Source organism: Pleurodeles waltl, chromosome 4_2 (assembly GCF_031143425.1).
Source record: "Pleurodeles waltl isolate 20211129_DDA chromosome 4_2, aPleWal1.hap1.20221129, whole genome shotgun sequence".
Classification (NCBI taxonomy): domain Eukaryota; kingdom Metazoa; phylum Chordata; class Amphibia; order Caudata; family Salamandridae; genus Pleurodeles; species Pleurodeles waltl.
This window is the reverse complement of record NC_090443.1, coordinates 826,686,193-826,698,327: the sequence shown is the minus strand read 5'-3', so window position 1 is coordinate 826,698,327 and position 12,135 is coordinate 826,686,193.

The window sequence follows — 12,135 nt, the reverse complement described above, 5'->3', positions numbered from 1 at the left end:
GTAGGGGTGTTAGTGGTATCCTGGGTGGGGCTGCTGGATGGTGACAGTCCAGGACTGTGTGAGGGGCTAGCCTGCTCATCAGTGTCCAGGGATCCTTCCCCAGTGTCCTGTGAGGTGCCTCTGTCTCCCTGTGGGGCACTGCCACTCCTTGTCCTGTCCGTCAGGGTGGCATGGGTGGTGGAGCCTGTTGGGGGAAATGGACATGTCTGTTACCAATGCAAGATCGGATGGGGTGCACAGGGCTGGGCTGTTTTGTGCAGGTGTAACTTTTTGGGGCCATGCAGGGTGCCTTTGTGAGGTTTGCAATGCATTTTGTTTCAGATGTGGAGTAGCATTGTGGGTGGTGTAGTGCCATTGTGAATCCTTGCTGGGGTAGGTGGCTGTGCACAGGGGGAGGGATGTGGGCCTGTTAGTGGGTTTGTGGGCATGCAGGGGGAGTGGGTTCAGTGGCTGTGGGCTAGGTGGGGCAGTGGTCCTGGTGGGTGTTGGTGGGGTGGTGCATGCATTCCAGGTGTGATGTATATGGGGTAAATGTAGACAACTTACCCGAGTCCATTCCTCCAGTGAGTCCAGTGAGTCCCTCAGGGTGCAGGATGGCCAGTACCTTTTCCTCCCAGTCGGTCTATTCAGGTGGTGTTGGTGGTGGTCCTCCCCAAGTCTTCTGGACTGCAATGTGGTGCCTTGATGCCATGCCCCTGACCTTCCACCGCAGGTCGTTCCATCTCTTGTGGATGTCGTCCCTGGTGTGTGGATGGTATTCCACTGCATTGACCCTGTTGACAATAGTCTGCTATAGCTCCATCTTCCTGGCGATGGGTGTGTGGTGGAGCCCCGAATATTTGTGGCTCTACCTTCAGGATCTCGTCAACCATGGTCCTTAGCTCCCTTTCTGTGAAGCGTGGATGTTTGGGGGTGACATGGTGAGTGTGGTGAATGGTGTCGGGGGTGGAATCCCAGTGAGGGTGCTCTTCTGTGGGTCGGTCTGAGTCTCGTGTATAGTGGCGTTCGGTGTCTGCTTCTGCTGCTCTTAGTCTTCTTTGGCCTGGTTTAGTTGCAAATGATTGTGGGGTGTGTATGTGAGTGTTTTATGGTGTTCTGAATGTGTGTCAGGTGTGTGGGTTTCTAGCTTATCCAATGTGTGCACTTCTTGCTCTTGGGTCCACTTGCCGCCCGTGGCGGACGGCACCGCCAATGGTTGTTCGACTTCCACTGACCGCCGAAGTGATATGTGCATCATTATTTGGAGGGCAGGATGTGGGTGTGCTCGGCGGCGGCGGGTTGGAATGTCCAGCATTTCCGCCGACAGGGTCCTGGTGGTGACTGGTGGACTAGTGATCTTTGGCAGGTTCGGGATTTTGGTTCATTATATGGAGGGTTTCTATTCACCGCCAACAGCGGTCTTCTATTCACCGCCGCCACAGCGGTGTTTACCGTCGTGTTCATAATGACTGCCTATGATATATAGTGTTTTTTGGTTGTGCATAAAACATGGGCTACCCAGAGCCACATTTTCTTTGTGTAATAACTATGCAGAAATGTGAATGGCAAAATCCAATGAATCAAAATGGGTAGGAAGGAAACCTATTATGTTTGAAATGTGAACAAGATACTGAGTTGGTAATAGTGAGTATTCATAGACCTCTGAATTGGGGGTTACCCATATTATGTTGTGATTCAGAGGACAATTAGCACAATGTGACCATTCTTGCACACTGGCTTATATTTGGAAGCCAGTATTAGAGAGAAATTCAATTCATAACACAAATGCTACACTATTCCGCTTTCCATACCTCTCACAATACAAATTATACCCAGTTGTGTGGCTTAGTGTAGCACCTACAACATAAATAGCCCAAAACGCAATATGGAATTATTAGCATTTTGTGTCAAACAATTACATGTTTTGGCAATGGGGTTAGCTGCAATATTTGGACCCAGCCTGACCGCCACCCTGGGAATCTTACCAAACCCAGACTTTTTTAGTTCAACCCAGAGAAGCCAGGGTGGTGTGCCTCGCATGGATTTAATTAAATATCATACCCACAATGCCCTTCAAACTTCAAACATTGCCAAAATCCATGCATTCACCTCTTATTTCTGTGAGATAAAGTTTAGAAATCTGTAGGAATCCACAAACTTCCTCCCAGCGTTTCCACACTTGTCTCAATAAAAATGGTACACCAGTGGCCTATGACAGGGTAGGCCAGTGGCCTATGACAGGACAAGCCCCAAAACACAGCATGGACAGTTGATTTTTCTCCACTTCAAATCCACTCTTTTCTTGCAATGCTGGTAGTTGTGGGCTCAGTGGTTACCCATAGAAATATGTCAAACCAACACATTTCTGAAAACCATACACCCAGGGGAGTCAAGTGTAGTGTGCGTTGCACGGACCCCACAATGTTTTTGTACCTACAATCCCCTTCAAATCTCAAACCTTAGCCAAAACAACACATTTTCTTTACATTTCTGTAAAAGAAAGTTCCAGAATCTGAGGGAATCCACAATTTTCCCACCACCCAGCACTACCCCACTTATCCTGATATAAATGGTATGCCCATGTGTGTGGGTGGGCCAAGCACCCGCAGCAGGACAGACCCCAAATCACAACATGAACAGATCAAGTTTTTCAAGAGTGACCCTTTTTAGCAACGTGAGTATGTGTGGATTTAGGCCTGTGCTCGGCCACCACCCATGGGCCTACCAAATCCATATAATTCTGAAAACTAGACACCCAACAGAGTCCAGCCTGGAGTGCCTTGCATGGATCCCATGAGGTTTTCTTACCCACAATGCCCTTGAAACCTCAAATTGAGACCTAAAACAGACACTTGCCTTATATTTATGTGATAGAAAGTTCCAGAATCGGAGAGGATCCACAAACTTCCTACCATCTAGGGTTCCCACATATGTCCTGATAAAAACTGTATCTCACTTGTGTAGGTGTGCCTAACCTCCTCGACAAGGAAGGCCCCAAAACGCAACATGGACAGATTAGTCCTTAAGCCGACCATGTGAACAATCCCTCTTGGGAGGATGGGTTCTAATATGATTTATTGGCAAGGTATGGATGCCTTGAGATGGAAAATATGTGATAGGAAGTCATAACTCCTTCTTTTTTGTCAGTTACAACTCCACTCCCAAGATACCTTGATGTAAATGGACATTTTTTCATAATTTCTATTATTGTGAACTTTATGATTACAAATTACAATTATAGTAATTGTGATTATATAAATTGATATTTATAATAGTAATTATGATTATATTAAGTACATCAAGTAAAATGTATCCATTTTTTAATTAATTTATTTTTCCAGAGCTGGGGGTGAATGTCTGTACTGCATTGTGAAGAAGACTGAAACAAGCACATCCTGTCCCTCTGATCCCCAGTGTATGATTAATTTATGGTCCAATGTCCAACATGGAGTTACGCTGACAAGCCAGCAGGACTACTCATCATGGAAAACTTTGTTAGAGGCAACTCACGTAAGGAATCACATTCCACTGTTAGACATTGCGAGAAATGTGGAGAGCAACACGGTTCCCCGAGTATTTTACCATAGGAAGTGCAGGAGCCTGTTTACTATGAAGAGAGATTTACAGACTATTAAGCGAAAAGCTGAAGCAAGTGTCAGTGACGATGATGGAATGAGTGAGTGCACGAGTAAATGCTAAACGGAAGAACATAATTAAAGTCAAATGGCTATACTAAAGAATGTATATTCAGTGGAAAGATAAAATTCTACAAGGGAACATCAACGTGTGAGAAATGAATCAATGCCACAGAGCCTAGAGTTGAAAAAAGGCTTTGAGAGTGTGCAACCATTAATTGTGATTCAAAGATCTTAGCAGTTTGTAGTAGGGACATAGTGGCTGCAGAAGCCCATTATCAAGCATCTTTTATAGGCTATACAAGGATTAAAACAAAGGAGGATGATCATGCATCTGGCATTCAAACCGATGATCACTACAACAATATGAGAGATGAAGCATATGATGAACTATTTCAATACATTAGAACTGTGATTATTCCTTACAAAGAGGTGATACGTGTGACAACTCTCACTGAAAGGCTTGAAACCCTCATGACACGCAGAGGAATACAGGGAATAGACGAATCAACCAAAAAGCATATTAGAAGAAACATGGACTCCAAGCTCGGTTACAGCCTTCACGTATTCCCAGGTAACCAAGGAAAATTATTGGCCATCCTGATAGTGCCATGCTACAGGATGTTGTAAGAGAAAACCAGAGTTTGAAAAGAGAATCATCAGTTTTAAACATTAAGGCAACAGTCATGAACAAGATCATTGATCAAACATCATCACACATAAGAACAATGATTAAAACAAACTTGACATCAGCACCATGGCCAGATCATCCATCACACATGGATAAAGATTCATTTATAGTGTCTGATTACCTTAAACGGTTCCTATTATGAGTTGTGACTGGAGATTCAGAAATCCTCACCTTCACCAATTCATGTAAAGCTTCAATATGAGGCTGGATGGATTTAGAATGCTCTGACAGGTTACAACAATACATGCCATCAAATTCTGAGCAGCCATGATCGTGCTTTAACAGTAAATAGTCAATGGCGGACAGGTTTTGCAATGCAGCTTTTCTAGTACATCGTATATCTAGCAATAACTCGGCTAAAGCGATGGAGATATGATTGATGTTCTTGACAATCAAACATGCTAATTTGTTGAAACGAGTATTAAAAACAGCTAATCCTGGAACTCCTACTGTAGAAATGCTCAAGCTCACATATTCTGACTTAGATAATAACTGAATTTCAGTGTCACAGTCTTCGCTTAATTGAACTGCTTCCCTTGTGTGTCGATTATTTACTGAGTGAAATGGAAACATCATAAGACCTAACTGCGTAAAAGCACACAGTCCTCCAGTTATATTGGCAGGATACCTGGTATTTCCACAAGAACACAACCACCCCACCGGTAGTTTAACATGTTTGATGTGGCTGGCTGCAGACACAATGTGTTCACAAGACGTTGGTGACATTTTCACGCATTCTATCACTCCTTTGTTGACACAGCACTAGTTGTTCCCACAGGATCTCTTGATGAGACTCTCTTCTTGCCTCAAGGCGCATTTGAGCACACATTAAAATCTTGTAAGTGTCGCAAGTTAAGTTATAGCAGACATCTCCGGCAGTAATATTGTAAGTGATCACGTATATGAGATTATTCCTTTTTCTGTTCGTTGTCGCTTGGCAAAACCTACAGTACTCGTACTGCTTGAAGTATGTCAACTTGTCACTTTCTTGCACTCCTCCATCTTTGTTGGTGGTATTAAAGATTTGCAACAAAATGCTAGCAGGAGTCGGTATGGCGACTAAACAAGTGGAGTTGACATCAACAGTACTTTTTATATTTGTCATGCAAAAATCCGAACTGTTGAGCACAGTGCGGGCCAAATGAATCCAAACGTTCTCATTCTGGTGCAGTAAAGGTGTTGATCGGCACGGTTGGTCAATCACTTCAGAGCCGGGTGGCTTTTAGTTCTTCCCGACCCCACACGGACACGTCCAAATACAGACCAGACTGCACAATCAGCACAAAGACACCTTGCAGTATGATCTGTAAAAGAGACACGCATGATAATTCTCGCAAATAACATTTATCCGCTGGTACGTGCTCCCACTTTTACTGCCTGGTTTCATGACTAACAATACCTTGTCCCTGCCTTTTGCTATAACTTCTGCTGGTTCAGGAGGATGATTTGGGGATTCTACCCACACTTTACCATTTGTGTCAGGTAAGCTAAAACTTCCCTCCCCAACTACTGTAAGAAGGGCTGGGACAGTCCCCATTTTAACTATTCCTCCATACACTGGAATGATAACAATCTGAGCAATTCTGTCTTCAGGTTGTATTATCAAGTCAGCCTCTCCACTGTTCAACAGGATAACTTTGAGTTCTCCTTCGTAGTCTGCATCAACCACTCCCCCCCAAAACCTGAATACCTTTGAGTGCCAATCCAGATCGAGGAGCAATCAGTCTGAAATGCTCTGGGGGGAATTTGTATCCCAACACCTGTTTCAATCAAGGTTATGTCTCTTGGTTTCAGTCTGTACATGTTCAGAGCATGCAAATCAAGACCTGTAGATTCTTGTGTTGCTCGAAATGGAGCTAAGGCTCCTTTTTTTGTCTCCCAATACATGACGCTCATTGTTGCTACATGGGGTTGTATCTGCAACGCTGGGGTCAACATTCGCATTAGCGGGGTCTCTGCAATAATACTTGATATACAACGTACAACTCTGCGTATTGACTACTCTTCCCCTCTCCTGTAGTGGAAAGCAGCTTCTTGATGACTGGATTATATGACACTACCTTCCAATGTCTTTTGGCCCTCACATACTTGGCTGAACCATCAGTGAACCAGACATGCTTCCTATCGTCAAGGGACAAGGATTCAAATGGCTCACCCCACTTCACTGGAGACTCTTTTATCTTGGGCACCTCCTGCATTACCATATCATACTGCATGGGGGCCTGTGCCACCTGTTCATGCAGGGCTGCTGTACCTGCTGGTCTCACATGGGCCCTATCCTGTATGTATCACTTCCATTTGATATCACTGGATTCTTATGCATGTCCTACCTGGTGAGTTTTAGGTGAACTTATCACCCACTTCATTATTTGAATCTCAGGTCTCAGAATTACATTATGACCTGGGGTCATTTGCTCTGTATCCACTAGAGCCCAGTAAGACGCTAGTAACTATTTCTCAAAGGGAGTGCATCGCTCTCCGGCATCTGGTAGCTTTTTGGTCCAGAAACTCAGGGGCACCCTCTTTCTTCCCTGTTTTTGCCACACACTTCAATTTGCATATTGCCCCTGAATGGTTATATGTAACTCAGGCCCTCATTTTAAGAACAGCAGTAAAAACCGCCTACCACCGCGGCGACGGCTGCCAAAAGACTGTCGCCGCGGCTACCATCCGTCTGCCATATTATGACCACAGCTGGATTTCCACCACAAAAATGGTGGAAATCCAGCTGTGGCCATACTGGCGGATGGTGGTAAGATGTGTGCATGTGTGGGGGTGTGTGAATGTAGGTGTGTATGTGAATGCGGGTGTGTTTTGAGTGTTGAATGCGTGTGTGCATGTACGGACGTGTGAGTGCTTGTATGTTGTGAAATGTAAATGCGTGTCTGCGTGTATATGTGGAAGTGTGTGCAGATGTGTGTGTGACTGGATGTATGCATGCGTGTATGTTTGTGTGAATGAGAGTGTGTATACATGTGTGTCTGTGTGGGTGTGTGTGTGAAGGGGGCGTGGATGTAGGGGGGTGGGAGGCGGTTTGGAGAGGTGGGGTGGGTGGGGGGGTATCTTGGGAGGTAGGGGGAGACCCTTATCAGTGACAGGGAAGCAATTCCCTGTCACTGATATGGCCTACCGCCATGGTTTTTGTGGCGTTAAAATCATGGCGGTAGGTGTGGCCATAATCACGCAGGCGGCAAAATGGCGGCTACCGGGCTGCAGATGGATATCTTCAGCCTGGCGGCTGTTACTGCCATGGTGGTCGGAGTGGTACATTGGCGGGTTGGCTTCAGTGGCGGCGGTAGGTAAGTACCGCCAGCCTGTTGGCAGTACGTACCGCCACATTATCGCCGACCACCGGGGTCGTAATGACCTCCTCAATGTCTTCTTCCTTTACTGGCCATAAGTTTAACGCCTGTTAAATCGCCTCCTTTGCCAGTTCAAACGCACACTGCTGCTGCCCTCCCCATTCAAACTCATGCTTTTTTCTATTCACTTTGTACAAATGGGCCAAAATCGGACTCAAGTGAGGGATGTGCTGTCTCCCAAAACCAAACAATCAAATTAATCACTGAGTCTCCTGCTTATTACAGGGTGTGGCAAATTCTAGTATCTTTTGTTTTACCTGCAGCAACACCTCTCTATGTCCTTGTTCCACTGAATTCCTAGAGACTTCACATTTTGAGAGGGTCCTTGCATTTTATCTGGATTGATCGCCCACCCTTTGCTCTGCAAAAGTTCCACAACCATGTCTAACTGAGCCTTCACCTGTCCTTGTGTTTCTCCCTGAATCATCACATCATTGATATAATAAGACATCTGCACCCCTGGAATGACAGATAGTTTATCCAGGTGTTCTGCCACCAGCCGGTGACAGATGGTGGGGCTATGTACATACCCTATAGGGAGCCTTAACATCTTACATTGCCTTCCATAGTGTGAAAAGGAGAATTGCTCCTGACTCTCAGGGTCCAATGGTATGGAAAAGAGACCATTGGCAATATCAATAGTTGCATGCCAAGTCCCTTCATGTTTTTGTATCCTTTCAATCAGGGTGATGGTGTCAGGGACGGCAGCCGTCAATGGGGGTGTATGTTTTTTCAATTCGTGGTAATCGATTGTCATTCTGTAGCGCCCATCCGCTCTGCGCACAGGCCACAAAGGATTGTTCCACCCATAGGTGACTGGAGCCACCACACCTGCCATCCTGTATGGTCTTACTAATCTCCTTATGCCCTCCCAGAATTCATGACTGTTTCAAACGAACCATCTTGGTTGCTGGGGGCATCTTCATTGGGGGAATTTTTAGATGACCCACCCTCACGACTGCCACTGAAGTGTACTGCTTTGATCCACCTTGATAACAACCATCATCCAAGTATAAAATCATCCCGTTCAGAATGTCAATTCCCAGTATATACTCAAAGAGGGACACAATCAAAACAGTGTATTCTCTTTTAGTCGTTCTCCCTATTTTCATTTGACTATTAGTTTGCACTTCTGGGGTTTTCTTTACATCTAACCCTGTGATGGTGTAGTGCTGACCTGTAAACTTTTTTGGATTTCCATATGTTAAAGAAGCGTTCCTCCGGTGTCCATCAAGGCCCTGTACTTTTGAACATTTTTATGGTTGCAATTAATTTCTAAATCAACATGGAGTCTGTTATTTTTACAAGCCCATCCCTGTACCAGAGCTTGGCCTGTTTTCTAATTTGATTTAAACCTGTCAACTTTTGCCCAAGTCAAGTCTGGACATATGCTCCCATATCTGCAAGGAAATTCCTCTCCTTCCCTGTTCTCAGTAGTTAACCAATCAGTATTCAAACCTTCCTCCTCTTTCCCCTTTGAAGAAACAGTTTTCTTTTCCTTCCTCCTGCATCAGCGACTTACCCTGATTCACTTTTTTTATTCTCCTGCTTATTTACTTTTCTACTCCCATCCTTTCTATCCAGCCCTCGCTTGCGGTACATCTCCCACAGACTCTTGGTATCTATCCCATCAATCTGTTCTTTGTTGACATCATCCTTCAATAATGCTATGAACATATTTCTCCTAGATACACTGTTATTATCTGTACGACCTTCAGACCTCGAGGGTCTCTCAGGTTTCATCCAGTCTCTGAGCTCTCCTAACTCACAAACTGCCCCCAGCACATCCTTTTAAGGATTACCTATGTGATTGATTAATAGGGTGAGTATCACATGTTTATAGGCTCGAGGAGAAAAGCAAATTATCTTGTTTCGTATTGACACAAAGAGTGGTCCGTCTAAGAGACAGTGAGAATCACCCAGAAAAATAACAGTTTTCATCCCCTCTTCCTTAATTCTCTGCACTGCAGCTCTTAATGTATACCAGGGCATATCATTTTGTGGCCAGTCTGCCTCTGTAGGATACTAATGGTTACACCCTATGACTGCTAGCTTCAGTAGGGTGATCTGTTGGCTACCCTTATAACCCCTGAACTGCTCCATTGCAGTGGGATCAGTGGTAAGTATGCAAAACGTAGTGTCTCCTACATCCAGCATTACTCCAGAGGCTCCTGTGTCAAATAATCGCACCTTCATTGTAAGTAATGTTTCCCCAGATCTCTGCCTGAATCTGTCTATTATGTCATTTACTTCTTGTTGTGTCTAATCCTCTAAAGAGTCCAGGATACTGGGGTGCATGCTTCAACTTTCGTCTGTGTATGGGCTATGCCTGAATTATTTTCTGTTCATCTGCCTCGCTCTGAACAGCATTATTTTTACAAAGTTCCTGACCAGAATCGTAAAAATCAGTGGAGTCCCAAATATTTGTATCCCAAGCACCTGGATTGCAGTCTAGCCCTGCTTTAGCAATGTGTAAATGAACCATCATTTTATACACCCTCCCACAATGCTTTTTATATTTATATTGTGCAACATGGATGGCTGCTTTCTCTGCGATGGACCTACAAGTTTAAACTTTATCTTGCAGTAACTTGCTCTGACAGGACAGCATGGTTACATTATTTTTGGCTTCAACTAGCTGCCTCTCCAATTGCTGATTTTCTTGTTCTAACTGAGCACATTTCTCATGCATTTTTCTATAAGCAGATAACAGGATCCATCCCCGTCTGCCTAAAATAGACACATCACATCCCATCTCTACTGGCACGTTTTGCAAACAAATGGACACATTTTTTGGTCCAGCACCAACAAGACATTCACCCCAATTTTCACATAACCCTGCACCGCTTGCCCATTCATTCGCAAGAACATCACAGGATACTTTTTCCCACCCTGGTATGTCATTTGGCACCTGGGAAACAGCCTTTGACTTTTTGCCAAACATTTTCACTTTTTAAATCTTTTACTTCATATCCGGACGACTATGGCAAATTGTTCTGCTTTGCTTTAGAGAGGAAATGATGCCAAGGAATGCGGCACTCTTAGTTTGAGTAATGAATTTATTAAGGTACTTCCCAGATATCAAATAAAAGCACATGAAACATGAGCATGAGCATTTAACTTGAATGCAGTAAAATATGTGTAAATGCCAAAATACTCAGAGCAGTTAAACAATAACAGACAGAAAAAGAACAATACGTCGACAATAAATATATGCAGTGAATATATATGTATATATATTTATTTATATATATATATATATATATATATACATACACATATGTATATATATATATACACATATGTATATATATATATATATGTGTATATATGTGTGTGTGTGTGTGTATATATAGATATCTATATCTATATATATATATATATATATATATAGATATAGATATAGATATAGATATAGATATCTATATATATATAGATATATATACATATACACAGCCAAGCTAGATAATTAAGAATAAAAAGGCATCACCATGAGGGTCGAATCCATCATCATCCTTGCTAGCATAAAGCCGGTGAACCCTGGACGGCTGAAACAGGGGAACTTCCCTATGGGATCTGATTTCTGGGGGCCCAGGGTAGTGTGCTTTGCTTGGTTTCCATGACATTTTCTCCTACCCACAATGTCCTTCAAACCTCAAACTTTGCCTAACATCACTGGTCTTACTCACATTTCTGTGACAGAAATGTCCGTATGGTGCCAAGGAATGCAGCACTCTTAGTTTGAGTAATGAATTTACTAAGGCACTTCCCAGATATCAAATAAAAGCACACAAAAACATGAACATGAGCATTTAACTTGAATGCAATAAAATACGTGTAAGTGGCAAAATACTCACAGCAGTTAATCAATAACAAACAGAAAAAGAGCAATACATCGACAATAAATATATGCAGTGAATATATATGTATACCTATATACATTTATATATATATATATATATATATATATATATATATATATATATATATATATATTTCGTAACCAAGTCCCGGAATGCAGGTGCTCCACACAGCGGTCCTGGATGGGTTCCGAGAGACCCTAATATAACCTTAGACACTCCTTCCAATATCAGGAGAACCAGGACACCTCCAATATGAAAATTCAGTTTATTTCAGCACAAAATCCAACGCGTTTCGGCATACGTATGTATATATATATATGTGTGTGTGTGTGTATATATATATATATACATATACACAGCCACGCTAGATAATTAAGAATAAAAATGCATCACCATGAGTGTCGAATCCATCATCATCCTTGCCAGCATTAAGCCAGGGAACCCTGGACGGCTGAAACAGGTGAACTTCCCCGTTGGATCTGATTGAGCAGTGCTTCCACTCCCAAAATGAGCTCCCCTGTTTCAGTGCTCAATCTCCCCGCTTTATATGCCTTAAATTAACTCAAGAGGAAGATTCTAGCAATCAATCCCTCCCTTCAGTTATT